The sequence below is a fragment of the Diabrotica virgifera genome, chromosome 3 (genome assembly GCF_917563875.1).
Source record: "Diabrotica virgifera virgifera chromosome 3, PGI_DIABVI_V3a".
Lineage (NCBI taxonomy): Eukaryota > Metazoa > Arthropoda > Insecta > Coleoptera > Chrysomelidae > Diabrotica > Diabrotica virgifera.
Genome location: NC_065445.1, coordinates 258,379,768 through 258,395,406, shown reverse-complemented (window position 1 = coordinate 258,395,406; position 15,639 = coordinate 258,379,768).

Below are 15,639 nucleotides of genomic sequence, written 5' to 3'. Positions count from 1 at the left end.
ACGCTAGTTTACACTGCGCCAATGTTTGTGAGAAGGGTGACTTTAGCGTTATAAATAAAAAATTATAGAAGATACAGATTTAATTTTAGAAAATTCTTTATATAAGTTTTTTTTGTAAAATTTTCTGAATTTTTCAATGGTCAAGTCAGTTTTTTTTTCTAAAATTTATATTTTCGGAGTTATTTAAAAAAACATCTAATTTCGTAGTTCATGTGTTTAATAAAAAATGAAGCACCCACTTCTCGAGTAGAACTTTTTGATATGTTGTTTATTAAACATTTCTTAATGAAATTACAAAAAGTTCTATCTTGTTTGATTTTTTTCGAAGTGAAAATCTATATGCACTCCCCTATGATGATATCTAACTCGATTTGAGAGAGAGATTTGGGAGCATGTTTAAGAACTTTGTTCTTAAACATGCTCCAGATTGAGAAATCCACAAGACCAATGTCTGGCAAACTTGAAGGCCACAGTTCGTGCCCACGTCTACCGATCCATCCAGGAAAATGCTGGTTTAGCATCATCTAGCTTCGTAATTGCGATGCTGACAGTAAAACTGTACTGTGTAAACTTAACGGGAAGGTTCTCTGTCATTTTACTCGAAACACAACGACTAATCGGACGAAAAAGACAGTATTCGTTCGTTTCGAGGTCGACTGACTTATGTCCAGCCAACCGTGTTGATAGGTAATAATAAACTAAAAATAATTTAAAAAACAATTTTTGTTAAATAATTTATTTACAAAAAGAGTAGTAGAGTAGACTAGAACGATTTCAATTTCCAGAAAATATTTTTATAACCATCCTCATTGCAACAATCTCAGCTACGTAGTCAATATCAAAATCCAACATGAAATAATAATCATCTTCATTAATTATAAGTTTGTAATATCTTGAATGGTTTTTAAAATCTACTTCATATACTACATATATACTTTCATCTCATGTTGAAATTGTTTTCAGTCTCTGCGGCTGATTTTATAAAAAATTATTTTTTTTTACTTTTCTATTCTATTCCGTAACTTTTTTATGTCAAATGAGTTACTTTATCGATTCCCACTGTATAGATTTTATTAGATCGTCAATATGTTTGTGTTGAGTTTATTTAACAGTTTTAAATTTTACTTTTGTCTTAATTCCCTATAGGACGAAATTTTCTAATATTTTTACCAGAGTTACAAAGATTTATTTAAGAAAAGTATATCTGGATCATGTATTTATCTTTATCTGTTACAATATGTTGATATTCTGTATGTATTCTTTAAAAAGGCTTTAAAATCTTGTGAGCTTTAGACTAATACTATTTTTTATTATTTAACATTTTCTTTATGTTTTGTTGACTCTTTTGTTTTTTAGTGTTCCTTGTTTATGTTTATACTACAAATTCTTAACAACCTTCCTTCCTTTTTCGAAGGTTCCTTCTACCTTTCAATCTTAAAATTTCAGTGTTCGTGGCAGGTTACCTCTTTGAAAGCCTCTTTAAAATCGATAATAACAAATTACTTCCTTGTTTTGTTTACTCTCCTCGCCACTAAACTTAATCCCTGAGATTTGTAACTATGTAGTGTTCGGTTAATTGATATGTCTTCCTTAATTTCTTCTAGTGCATCTTTAAACATCTCTCCTGAGCACATATTGAAACGGAGAAGTGATAGTAGACATCCTTATCGTACTCTTCTTCTTAAAGGTACCTCTTTAGGTTGTTTTTGTTAGTCTACTCACATTATGGCTTTCTGAAGGCCTTCTGAGCATATATACGACTAAAAATTTATTGAAAATGAGAATGAACTTTTTGCTGCCTTATGCATTTTCAATGGTTCCTTACAATTTGGACTATTTCTATTCAATCTTAGTACAATTATTATGATTTATCTCTTACTGTATGTTGAAAAACAAATATTTCTAATAATATGCTTGTCTCTTGTACTCTAAATTGAAAGCAATACACATGTCCACCCATTGTACTTTTTGTCACTCTATTTTATTTTTATTTGCTCAATTAATATTAATACTGTTTTTGAAAATGTATGTGTAATATTTTGTATATATTGTAAATAAAATAAATTTTATAATGATGTGATAATATATTGAATCAGATGTTAATATTTTGTACAATTTTGAAAATATATAATTTTGATAACGTAACTATTTGATTTTATTCTTATATAGTAAAAGTCATATTTATAATATTTCTTTACAAAGTTAAAGGCAGATATCGAGCACTGAATTTATTTAATCTTGCCCAAGTATAATTTCGCTATCTAGAGCATCTTCAGGGGCATTTCGTCAATAAAATGAAGGTATCCTCGAATGTCATTTATTTTCAAAAATAGTTTTGTGGCAACTTAAATTAATGTCATTCTACTTCCATCTTTTAACAATGTAGAACCTTAGAGATACCCGGCACTCAAATTTTATCTGTTTGTCCTTTGTTAAGTGTATTCGTAGTTATATGTTAATTTAAGTTGCCACAAAACTATTTTTCAAAATAAATGACATTCGAGGATACCTTCATTTTATTGACGAAATACCCCTGAAGATGCTCTAGATAGTGAAAGTATACTTGGGCAAGATTAAATAAATGCAGTGCTCGATATCTGCTATTAACTTTGTAAAATTCATATGTTCGAGCATTCAACCATTTCCTATTATATTGATAATAGTTTTTTAATGAGAAATAGATTTAAGTATAAAAATGGTATGGATCCTCGCGATATGTCCCTTCATTATACCAATCATATCGTCAAGTTTCTCTCTTGGATCATACCAACATAAATTCCTTCTTCCGATATGTTTTGTCTAAGCGTCTGCCCCAGGTCGTCTTTGATCTTCCCCTTCTACTCCTCCAGTACCTTACAAATCAGCAATTCTTCGTATTGAGTGATTAAGGTGTCATATTTGAACATACTTGAGCCATCTTTACCTCTATTAACTCATTTTGAGATCTATTGGTGCCATTCCTAGTTTCCCTAATATACTCTTTCTTAATTTTATCATTTTGTATCACTCCACTCATTCATCTAGCATTCTTATTAATTTAGGCCACATATCATTTATTGTTCCTCTTTCTTTTTAACTCTACAACATTCAGTTCTGTACTTTACAGCTGGTCTTATGTTAGTTTTATAAAATATTGTATGAGTTCATAACCTAAAAAACTTCTTCTTCTTCTTTTTGTATAGACATGACTCTGTCTGTTTTTTCAATATGCCTCCAGTAAGTTGTCGTTCCATCGTTTTCGTGGTCTTCCCACTGATCGTCTTCCTATTGGGGAACCGTCTTTCGCCGTCCTTACTACTCTATTTGTTGTCATCCGGTTTATGTTGTCGTTCCATTTTACTCTTCTGCTTTTTACCCAGTTATTAATGTTGTCCTCCTTACATCTCCGTCGTATTTCTCCACTTCTAGCTTTATCCCATAGTGTCTTACCATCGATTTTTGTCCAATATTGTGTTACCTATATTTTTGTCCTCTCTGTGTCAGGTCGTGTTACTGCCGCATATGTCATTATTGATCTGATGACTGTTTTGTGAGTTCTGCCTTTAATTTTTTTTCGATAGTTTTTTTTTTCATATTGTGTCATTCAGTCAACCTGCGGCTCTATTTGCTTTATTCGCTTGATCTTCCTCTTCTGTTTCGAGCTTTTGTTAGCTATACAGGGTGTTTGGTAAAGAATGTGCCATAGCTTAGATGCCTGAGCTTAAAATAGGTCGATTTAAGCTAACTTACCTTAGTACGAGAGTTGATGATAACCGAAATACCGTCAAAGTTAAACTTTTAGTTTATTTATTCTTGAATATTTCCTAACAGGCATAGGATAACAACACGAAATTTGGTAAGCGGAGGTTTTTTGGGATGAGAAATCTAAATTCGCTACCAAAAATGATGTATTACCCAGAAGGCACCAGATACGTCTTTCAGCGCTCATTTAATACGTTCATTTTTTTTATTCCCCACTCTATATACTTTTTGAATCAAAACTTTTATTCTCTTAAGGTGATACAGTAGCGATCAACAGGTAGCCAAAACGCGTTCCAAGATTGCGGCTGTAATTTTGAATATTTTTTCGAGATATTTGGCACACGTATCCGTAATATAATAAAGAATGGCGGTACAGAGCCCAATTTGAAAAATATATTAATATGTGGAAATTACTCTGTAATTAAATACAATATTAAAAAAACGAGCCTGTACCGCCATTAAGAAGAACAAAAAAATACACTTTCTTCAAATAAACTTTTATATCCGATGCCTAGATTTTGTGTCATTTTGGAACTACTAATGAAATAAAAAATTTTAGTAGTTCCAAAATGACACAAAATCTAGGCATCGGATAAAAAAGTTTATTTGAAGAAAGTGTATTTTTTTGTTCTTTTTAATTGCGGTACAGGCTAGTTTTTTAATATTGTATTTAATTACAGAGTAATTTCCACATATTAATATATATTTCAAATTGGGCTCTGTACCGCCATTCTTTATTATATTACGAATACGTGTGCCAAATATCTCGACAAAATATTCAAACTTAGAGCCGCAATCTTGGAACGCGTTTTTGCTACCTGTTGTTCGCTACTGTATCACCTTAATGGAACACCTACGATATGGAAATGAAATATGAAACTCATTTAGATTATTCCGACAATGATTTCAAAAAGGTGACGTGTACACATGCCATGTCAAATCACTCAGGCAAAAACTTTTGGATCTCCAATTTTTCTGAAACTTGGTGTATAGCTTCAGCGGGACGTAAAAATAAGACATTTAAGGTCAAAAAGTCTTCCTTTTTTTCTCAAAATGATATTTTATGCGATTTTACAGTGATTTGGTGTTTATTTAAACAAATGTGCATTTTCTATCGTAAAGTATCAATGGAAAAAAGAATATTTTAATAGAAGGGACTCAAAAATGTCATTATATGGCATTATAACAAGTTATTTTGATTCAAAACAAGTTTTTGATTAAATTTTATAGTGTAGAAAACGTTAAATTACATTTTCCTCCATTCCCAAAATACTTCATAATCGATTTGGCTGAAAATTTGTCCACAGATAGCCAAAACATAGGACTTAAGGTGGTTAGAAGGATTTGAATTATATTACAATACCAAAAAAGTTACATGTAATAATATCAGACTCAAAATTATATCAGTCCAGTCGGGATAGCATTTAACCTTGCATGCCGAGCTGCCCAAAATTTTATTTTTCTAATATTTAGGGGAATCAATAGTAGGCTAAATTTAAAATCACGAATGAATTCCTCCGTTACGTTAGCCGCCATCTTGATTTTAAAGGAGAACCGTTTTTGCTCAGTATCTCCGCCATTTTTGACTTTTCGACAAAAATGGTAAGAACTGAAATTGTTCCAAATAAATCGTATTTACAATTATTACAATTCTTATTTAACAATTGTTTTCGTGAAGTCGATATTTTCCGAGTTAATTGTACTTACAGTAGACGCCTATATTTTTGACTATGATATTGCATGTAACTTTTTTGATATTGTAATATAAGTCAAATCCTTCTAACCACTTAAATTTCTATGTTTTGGCTATTTGTGGGCAAATTTTTAGCCAAATCGATTATTATGTATTTTGGGAATGGAGGAAAATGTTAAAAACAGTATTTTAACATTTTCTACACTATACAATTTGATCAAAAACTTGTTTTGAATCAAAATAACCTGTTATAATGCCATAAAATGACATTTTTGAGTCCCTTCTATTAAAATATTATGTTTTCCATTGATACTTTACGATAGAAAATGCAAATTTGTTTAAATGAATACCAAATCACTGTAGGTAAAATCGCTTAAAATAACATTTTGAGAAAAAAAAAAGAAGACAATTCGACCTTAAATGTTTTATTTCTACATCCCGCAGATGCTATATACCAATTTTCAGACAAATCGGAGATCCAATAGTTTTTTTGATCCAAAATTGAGTGATTTGAAATGGAATCACCCGTACACTATTTTGACCAATATTGAATGTCGAGTGACAATGAATCACTATCTTAAAAGATTTGAAATGTTGAGGGAACATAATTATAATTTTTCTTTCATGGAAAGTATATTGAGTTGGAGAAACTCCGAAGGAAACTTAAAAAACAACACAATGTTTAAATTTACAAAAAAAAAACTAGCGCTTGGAAATAGATCACGGGCCTGTTTCATAAAAGTGACAATTCCTGTCGGACAAGTGCCAAACAAGACTTTTGACAAGTTTTTGTTTCATAAAGTGATAAGAGTAGATTATCAGTGACAAGTAATAAGTCTTATTTTTACAAGTTTGTTTTACAATTGTAGGTAGGTTTTTGTTTCATAAAAAATAAATCGATGAAAAGTTGTCATTTTTTCCTAGCATTTATTAGTGTAAAGTGACAGGAACTTAATATCCTGTCACCGTCCTATTTTCTCATAAATAATGTGGTCCAGCGACAGTGAGGATGAAGTCAACGTGGTAGTACGGCATCGACGACGAAAACGAGTATTTCGTCAAAGAGTAAATTTTACTTTTAATGTATTGATGGAGTTCAATGAAAGATTTCGAATGAATTCTATAAAAATGGAGGAAATAATAACAGCAACTGTGCCTTGGCGGGTTGAAGCTCCATTATTAAAAATTATGTGTAGATTTTCGTTTTGCTCCGGGCTATTGGTGGACACATTATCGAAATATTTTGCAGTTGGTTCCATTTCTGCCGTTGTTTCTTGAATTACATTGAAAACTCGGGAATATTTTCCCAAAATCTCGTACACTAACAGATCTATCTCCGTTTCTTTGACAATCGCGCCTCTTCGTGTGCCTGTTTTTCTGGCATTTTCTAGCTTCTCCACTGCACGCTTCCGTAAAATTTTCCAAAGTTCATCATGGCAATAGGAATATTGCTTGGTTTCATTGATGAGCAGAGGCGGCTCTAGCCCATGTAGCGCACGTGTGCAGTCGATGCCCTGGCGCCCTTTGGTAGATGCACAGTCAAAATGGAATAGTCGAATAGGTACCTACCTTTTTTCCTCACCTTTAAAGATGGAGGGTCTGGAATCTTCATCTCAGACATGGGAAGACATCTCAGTCCATCATTTCAGTATAAGTTTTGTTTTATATAATTGGAGAAGGTCTTTTCATTATTATGGCCTGAAAAGATTTTGTTTGGATATTTGATGCCTGAATGCCTTTTCTATCAGCACCATACCCTGCCCTGCACGTTTAGCGAATACACCACCAATGCAGCCAAAGTGCGGTGTTACCCCACACCCGCCTGCATTTTTCTGTATAGGCCAGGATCCCTACTGTAAGGACTGCCCTATAAGCCAATGTATTGTTGCCCGTATCCCGCCACTAGGAGGCACGTACTTTATTCGGGATACCGAAACGTCAAATATTAGTTAATCAAAAATGTAATTTTCATTATACCACTAATTGTGGCTTAATCCCATCTAAAGACTTAAATTAGCCATGCCACAAGAAAACAGTTTCAGAACCTTTTCAAAAACAGCATTTTATTAACTCTCATTTATTTTTGATGCCCATTAATTTTCAACTTGTTTGCGGCATGGACTTCTTTTGTAATCCACAAAACTCATTCAATAATTTTATTACTCCATCTACTAATAGCCCGATCAAAGAACAATTTGACCCCAAAAAAAAATAAAGGAAGGATGAAAATTTGGGAATAGGTAGTGAAATTGTCTATTACTATATAAGAAAAAGTTTATGATTCTACATCCCCTCCATTTTTCAAAAATAGAGGGGAATACCCCCCTCTCGAAGGTGAAAAATATGCATTTAAAATAAGTCCGGAATTGGATAAAATGACTATTGTTAAAAGCAACTTCTGTTCTATAGAGTTTTTTCCCTAAGTCAATACTTTTCGAGTCATTTGCAAGTGAATATGTTCATTTTTAAAAGAAAAAAAACATGTTTTTGGATGGTTTTTCGGGGATAACTCAAAAAGTAAGTATTTCAGCAAAAAAATATTCTTAGCAAAAATACAGCTTATAAAAAACTGAAAAAATGGTGTATGCTTGGTGTAATAAAAGTAGGTTCTTCTTCATAAAATTCCAAATCGAATATTTCAATGTGAAATGACCCAAAATCGGAGCACTTTTCGGGGAAATTCATTTCAACTTTTTTAAAGTGCATAAAAAAGGATTATTTCTGTTTTTTAAAAAAACTTGTAACATTTGTTGTTTGTTTGGGTTTATATGACTGCGGACACTAAATCAATTCGCCAATTTTACTATTTTTTATTTTATTAGTAATTTTTTCGTATCTTATCCTAAAACTAATACTAATATAATAAACAATTCTACTAATAAATAATTATTTTTATATTTTTTTTAATAATTTTTGATATATTTTTTTTATTTATTTTTTTCTAAATGATGTTCTCAGAGTTCCACAGCAAAAACTGCAACATTCTTCTTTAGCCCTCTACTTAATTCGAAAGCTATTTTACTGTGGACTGTCCAAATTCGTCATTCATTTTTATCTACATATTTTTTTATATTTTTTTAATTATTATATATATTTTTTTTCGATTTTTTTATTTATCTTTTTTATATTTTTCTTTCTTTTCTTTTGTTTTTTTTTTATTTTTATTTTTTTTTATTTTTTTATATTTATTTCTTTTCTTTTTCTTTTTTTCTTTTCTTTTCTTTTTCTTTTAACATAAAACAATTTACAAGAAATACTTACTCTATATTTTACAATTACAATTTAAGCTTAATATCTAAAATATGTTTATACAATAGTCGGTATACCAACTCATTATTTTCTAATGTTAATAAATAATTTAAATTAATGGGATGGTGGATATCAGTCAAAGAATACAGTGTATTTAAAAACATATTAACTTTATTAGAGATAAGAGAGCAGGTCAAAATTTTGTGTTGTAGATTGCCCAACTGTCCACAAATACATTGTGGACTATCAGCGATATTAATTTTAAATAAATATGATGGAGTAAGACAGTGGTCAAATCTCATTCTCCATATGGTTCTTGTCATATCTTTTGTCGACTCCATTTTAGAAAACCAAGGTTTATCCGTTATATATTTGCTGATTGATCTGTAGTGGTTTCCTGTATTTACGTTTTCATCAATATACCTTTCTTTCCATTCTTTCTTAATCTCTTTGAATAAATTTGATTCAATATCTTTTGGCGTACAAAGATAATGGGTTAATACTCCTTGTGTCACAGCGTTTTTAGCCAATTCATCTACCATTTCATTTCCAGTTATTCCACAGTGGATTTTAACCCATGCCAACTTAATAGACTTTCCTTGTTGCTGAAGTTCTTTAATTTAACTTGTAACATTAAAAGTAAGTGAGTTACGCTTAAAACATTGTTGGTCCCTTTTATTTTTTGGTAAAAATATCGCGAAAATCACCCCCTAATTAGCATCACAAATAAATTTTATCATTACCACTTCACAAGTTACTTTGCTTATGTATTATTTATATGATCTGTAAGTTTCATCGGTTCAAAGAGCTTATTTTTGAAAAATCTGTAGTTAAAATGGCTTGAACGAGTAACTAATCACGAGTTAAGGCAAATTTTGAACAGCCATAGCATAATCAATGTTAGTATAACAAGAAAACAAAAAAGGAAAAATATTCAGAAAAGCAAAACGTACATTTTATTACTCTTTGGGATTGTTGGTATTACTAATAATTTTTAAGTTAATTTCATGAACAATTCCATTTTTTTTCAAATAAAAAAAATGTTTTATTTTAAACCCAATTTTTTTCAAAACTGAGCACTTTGCACTAATGAAACTTATAGATAATATAAACAATATATAAGTAAAGTGACTTGTGAAGCGGTTACGATTAATTTTATTTAAGAAGCTAATTAGGGGGTGATTTTCGCGATTTTTGTACCGAAAAATGAAAGGGAGCAACAATATTTTGAGCGTAACTCACTTATTTTTAATGTTATAATTTTTTTTTAAAAACAAAAATAAACCTTTTTTTAAACGCTTTAAAAAAGTTGTAATGAATTTTCCCAGAAAATTGCTCTGTTTTTTGGTTATTTCACATTGAAATATTCGATTTGGAATTTGACGAAGAAGAAGCTACTTTTCATTAGCTACAACTCTGCTTATACGGGGTCTGCAGACCTCACGCGTACACCATTTTTTTTTAAGTTTTTATAAGCTAAATTTTTACTAAGAATATTTTTTTCGCTAGAGTACTTACTTTTTGAGTTATCTGCGAAAAACCGTCCAGAAACATGCTTTTTTTGTTAAAAATGAACATATTCACTCGCAAATAACTCGAAAAGTATTGACTTAGTGAAAAAACTCTATAGAACAAAAGTTGCTTAGAATTAGTGATTTTATCCAATTCCGGGCCTATTTTGAACGTATATTTTTTTACTCACGAGAAAATATTTTTCACCCCGTATTTCCCAATTTTTGTAAAATGGAGGGGATGTAGAATTGTAAACTATTTCTTATATAATAATAGACAATTTCAACTACCTATTTCGAAATTTTCATCCTTCCTTTATTTTTTTGGAGGTTTTCGTAAAATTTTGTGTTCCCTGATCGGGCTATAACCCCTCTAAATCTTTACTAAAACGTAGAATATCCCAATTCCAGACCAGTTATAACGAAAACGTTATACTTCTAATTATATTTACAAAGCTAATATAAAGGTTAATTATACCCTTAAATGAAAATTAAAGGGACGGAGAAAATTGTATGAGGTTTTTCCAGCTGATTTCCCAAACAAACGGGATGTAAACAAACGGATGAATTAGACGTTCTCGTTTTACAATAGAAATAAAGATGTGGTATTGTGATACGACGTATAAAAGCTTTTAATTGTGTATTATGTCGTATGATGTTAATTTAGAAAAGCAAAATAACAAACAAAACAAGTATGTAACTATACATATAGGTACTAAATAGGAGGAGGAAATTAAACAATAGACGACTATATTCAATTTTACAGTGGAGTAAATAAAATCACAAAAGCCAAGATAGGAATATCTATCCATTGTCACAAAACGATATAAAACGAAGAGATGGAATGAAGTTGACGAAATAATATTATTGCCAGAACTGAACAAAAAAGGATAATTTTGGATAGTGAAATTTTCTTCTTCTTCTTATACCTACTTGTTGTAGATCTGTCATTCTGTTAATTCCGACGTTGAAGTATCTCTCCATCTTTTTGGTGGTCTCCCCAGTGGACGCTTGCCAGCTGATTTTCCTTCTAGCGCAATTCTTGGTAGTCTGTTTGCCTCCATTCTTTTTACATGGCTGAAGCATTCTCTTCGTCTTTGTATACCCCATCTTACTTCTTGCACGCCACATTGTTCCCTGATGATGTTGTTTCGTATTCTATCCCTTCTTGTCTTCCCTTGCTTGCTTTTTGGATAGTGAAATTATTGTGAAAAATAACAAATAGTCTTAAGTATCTAGGATCGGTATTACTGCATAATGGTGAAATATATATGGAGATGCATGCTGTATAGTTATGGTTGGATGGCTGAAGTGAAAGGAAACGAGTACTGTGTTGTATGATAAATGATTCTAATGAAACTAAAAGTAACACTCTATAAAACTGACATAAAACCAGTTATAATGTACGGAACTGAATTTTGGGCAGCTAAAAGCAAAGAGGAACAACGAATGCATATGGCTGAGAAATGAATAAAAAAGAATATCCTGACTTCCAAACTTGAGAAAGTGGTTTAATACGTCTACAGCTGGACCATTCTGAATAAGTACTAGCCACGTTACGATAGGTGAAAATTAGGAGATCGTATATAGATGCAATATTTGTCATAAAGCAAATTACCGATAAATCACTAGAGTACTAGAGTATAATAGACCAGCAATTCTATCTCTGATTGACTTGAAGAAAGCATTTGACAGAGTAAGACTCAAGGATGTAATCCATCTTCTGTATAATAGAGAAGTCCTCCTCGATATCTTAAAAATCATTGAAAACATTTACCAAAACAACAAAATGGAAGTCAGAAGAGATGACCAACTTAACAGAACCTATAGACATAGGCAGCGGAATAAGCCAGGGAGACGTATTGAGTCCTATGCTCTTCAATTTAATCATGGATGAAATCATCAAAAACGTCAACAAAAGAAGAGGATACAGAATGGGAAACACAGAAGTAAAAATACTCTGCTACGCAGACGACGCAATTGATAGTCCAAGATGAAGACAGTCTGCAAATATCAGTCCACAGATTTAACATAAAATCAAAATAATTCAGTATGAGAATTTCATCTCAGAAAAAATGGAATAACCACATAGGCAGAATGGGTGAGACACGTGTGATTAAAATATCAAGAGATAAATCACCAATGGGTACAAGAAGTATCGGCCGACCTCGCAAAAGATGGAGTGACAATCTTACATAGAGGTACCAATTCATCAATGCGGAATTACTTATAAAGAGGAAGAAGAAGAAGAAAGAAGTTAGGATAGCCACGTGAATCCTCAACATCCTGAACATATAGACATCATAAAAAAGGTTATTGATAGCGAGATACTATAACTCTCATTTTTTTTAATTTGTGTTTTACTTGATAATAGTATTACTCTGGGCTAATTAGCAAAATTCATGGAAAAGTTATTTACCAGCAATTTTATTCCTGGAATCGAATTATAAGATCCTATATATTAATAATATAGGTATGCAAAGTCCGCAGATAGTGTGCTACTTTTTTTATAAACAAAATGGCGCCGACAAATCGTATTTTTTTCAATTATTGCTTTATAACTCCGAAGATTTTAACTTCACAACAAAAACACCTTAATAAAAATTCACCGCAATTAAATTCTGCCTAGAGATATGTTTTTCACGATTTGCTCCGACGAAAATTTTTCTCGGAAAATGTGGGTTTTCCTAACAAAAACTCTAATTTTCAAATAAAGTTTTAGGTAAGTAATTATGAATTAATAATTAAATAACTTAGTGACATCAAAGCTTTCTTGGTATAGATTGTAATTCCAGAAGCCAGTGAAAATTAAACGAATATTTTAGCAACAATTCAATTGTTAATTAACAAATTACGATCGCAATAATAACCAAAATAATCATGATACATTGATCAAACTTATAAAGATTATAAAGATGAGATGCTTATTTAATATTTTATCGACAAAATATAAATTTTTCTTCTTTTTTGCATAATCTTTAAATTTTGAAAAAAAAATAGTTATAATAAGCTGGTCTAATTAGTAAAGTACAAAGAAAGGTTATTTACCAGCAATTTTATTGCTGGAATCGAATTATAAGATCCTATATATTATTAATATAGGTATGCAAAGTCCGCATATAGTGTGCTACCTTTTTTATAAACAAAATGGCGCCGACAAATCGTATTTTTTTCAATTATTGCTCGATAACTCCGAAGATTTTAACTTTACACAAAAAACACTCAAATAAAAATTCACCCCAATTTAATTCTGCATAGAGACATGTTTTTCCCGATTTGCTCCGACGAAAATTTTCCTCGGAAAATGTGGGTTTTCCCAACAAAATATCGAATTTTCAAATAAATTTTTTGGGCCAGTAATTATTTATCAATAATTATATAGCTTGGTGAAATAAAAGCTTTCTTGTTATAGATTATAAATTCAGAAGCCGGTGAAAATGAAACGAATATTTTAGCAACAATTCAATTGTAAATTAACAATTTACAGTCGCAATAACAACCAAAATAGTCATGAGACATTGATCAAGCTTAGAAAGAATATAAAGGTGTGATGCCTATTTAATATTTTGTCGACAAAATATAAATTTTTCATTTTTTTGCATAATCTTTAAATGTTTAAAAAAAAATTGTTATAAACAAATTAACATTTCTCAGAAATTGTTTATTATATTCTAATTTTAAAAAATACTTAAAATGCGTATTTCATAGATGTTGAAAATGAATGCTTTAAAAAAAATTTCCAACTATTTGCAAAAAAGTTATGAAACAGCAAAGTAAATATACGAATTCTCCGTTGTTTATAATTTGTTTTAATTGTTTTAAAGCTTAAAAGTGAGTCTATGGTACAATCTAATTACTCACAAAGAATGTCAAAAATTAGTGCAATGGTTATATTTTAATCAAAGATTAAAAATACTTTTTTTTTGTAATTTTTAGCGCGAAAGTAGGCTTGATACAGAGCCGGAGATAAAATGTTCACTCGAAGCGACTGACACGCTTAAACTCGCGCGAGTTGTGTATGTGGGCGGTTAGCTACGGTACTGTATTATTCTACTTTCGCGCGTGTAAATTACAAAAAAAATATTTATAATCTTTAATTAAAATATAACCATTAAAATTATAATCGATATTTTCTTATAAATAATTAGCTTGTACTTTAAACTCACTTCTACGCTTTGAAAGAATTTAAAAAAATTATAAATACCGTAGTAATCGTATGTTTAATTTGCTGTTTCATAACTTTTTTGCAAATGGTTGCAAAAAAGTTTTAAGGCATTCATTTTCAAGATATTTGAAATGCGCATTTTAGCTATTTCTTAAAATTATAATATAATAAAAACTTTCTGAGAAACGTTAATTTGTTTATAACTATTTTTTTAAACATTTAAAGATTATGCAAAAAAATAAAAAAATTTATATTTTGTCGACAAAATGTTAAATAGGCATCTCATCTTTATAAGATTTCAAAGTTTGATCAGTGTATCATAGTTATTTTGGTTATTATTGCGACTGTAAATTATTAATTAACAATTGAATTGTTGCTAAAATATTCGTTTAATTTTCACCAGCTTCTGGAACTATAATCTAAACCAAGAAGGCTTTTAAGTCACCAAATTATTAAATTATTGGTAAATAATTACTTATCTAAAACTTTATTAGAAAGTTAAAGATTTTGTTGGGAAAACCCGCATTTTCCGAGGAAAATTTTCGTCGGAGGAAATCAGGAAAAACACGTCTCTATGCAGAATTTAATCACGGTGAATTTTTATTCGGGTGTTTTTGTTGTAAAGTTAAAATCTTCGGAGTTATAGAGCAATAATTGAAAAAAACACGATTTTCGGGCGCCATTTTGTTTATAAAAAAAGTAGCACACTATATGAGGACTTTGCATACCTATATTATTAATAAATAGGATCTTATAATTCGATTCCAGCAATAAAATTGCTGGTAAATAACTTTTCCCAAAAATGGCCTATTCTCCGATAATCAGCCCAGACTATATATGTAAGCGAATTGGAAGACTTTTATCAGGTTCTACAAACCTACTTCTTATCTTTTTTTTTCAGTTTAGATCCATCAGTATAATAATATACGTCAAATTAGTTCTGTATTAGGCTATAAAATATTACACACAACTTTTAAAAAAGTCATTAATCTTTGCAGAGAAAAATAAGCATGCCGAAAAAGTTTCGGATTTCTCAATTTATTTCCAAATCGCTTTGTATATCAAAATACCGAGGAAATAAAAGAGTCCGTAGCCTAAAGAAACTTCAAATGTTGTACAAACTTTTGGAAAAAGGTATACATATTCGGTATTTACAAATCGTTTTATGTAATCTTTACAAAATTTTATTGAAAAATCATGGGCGCTCCAAATTATTTTTTTAAGGAAATTGTAAATATATTTTTTTTATTTATTAAATGCTCGTTAACCCGAAGCTTATT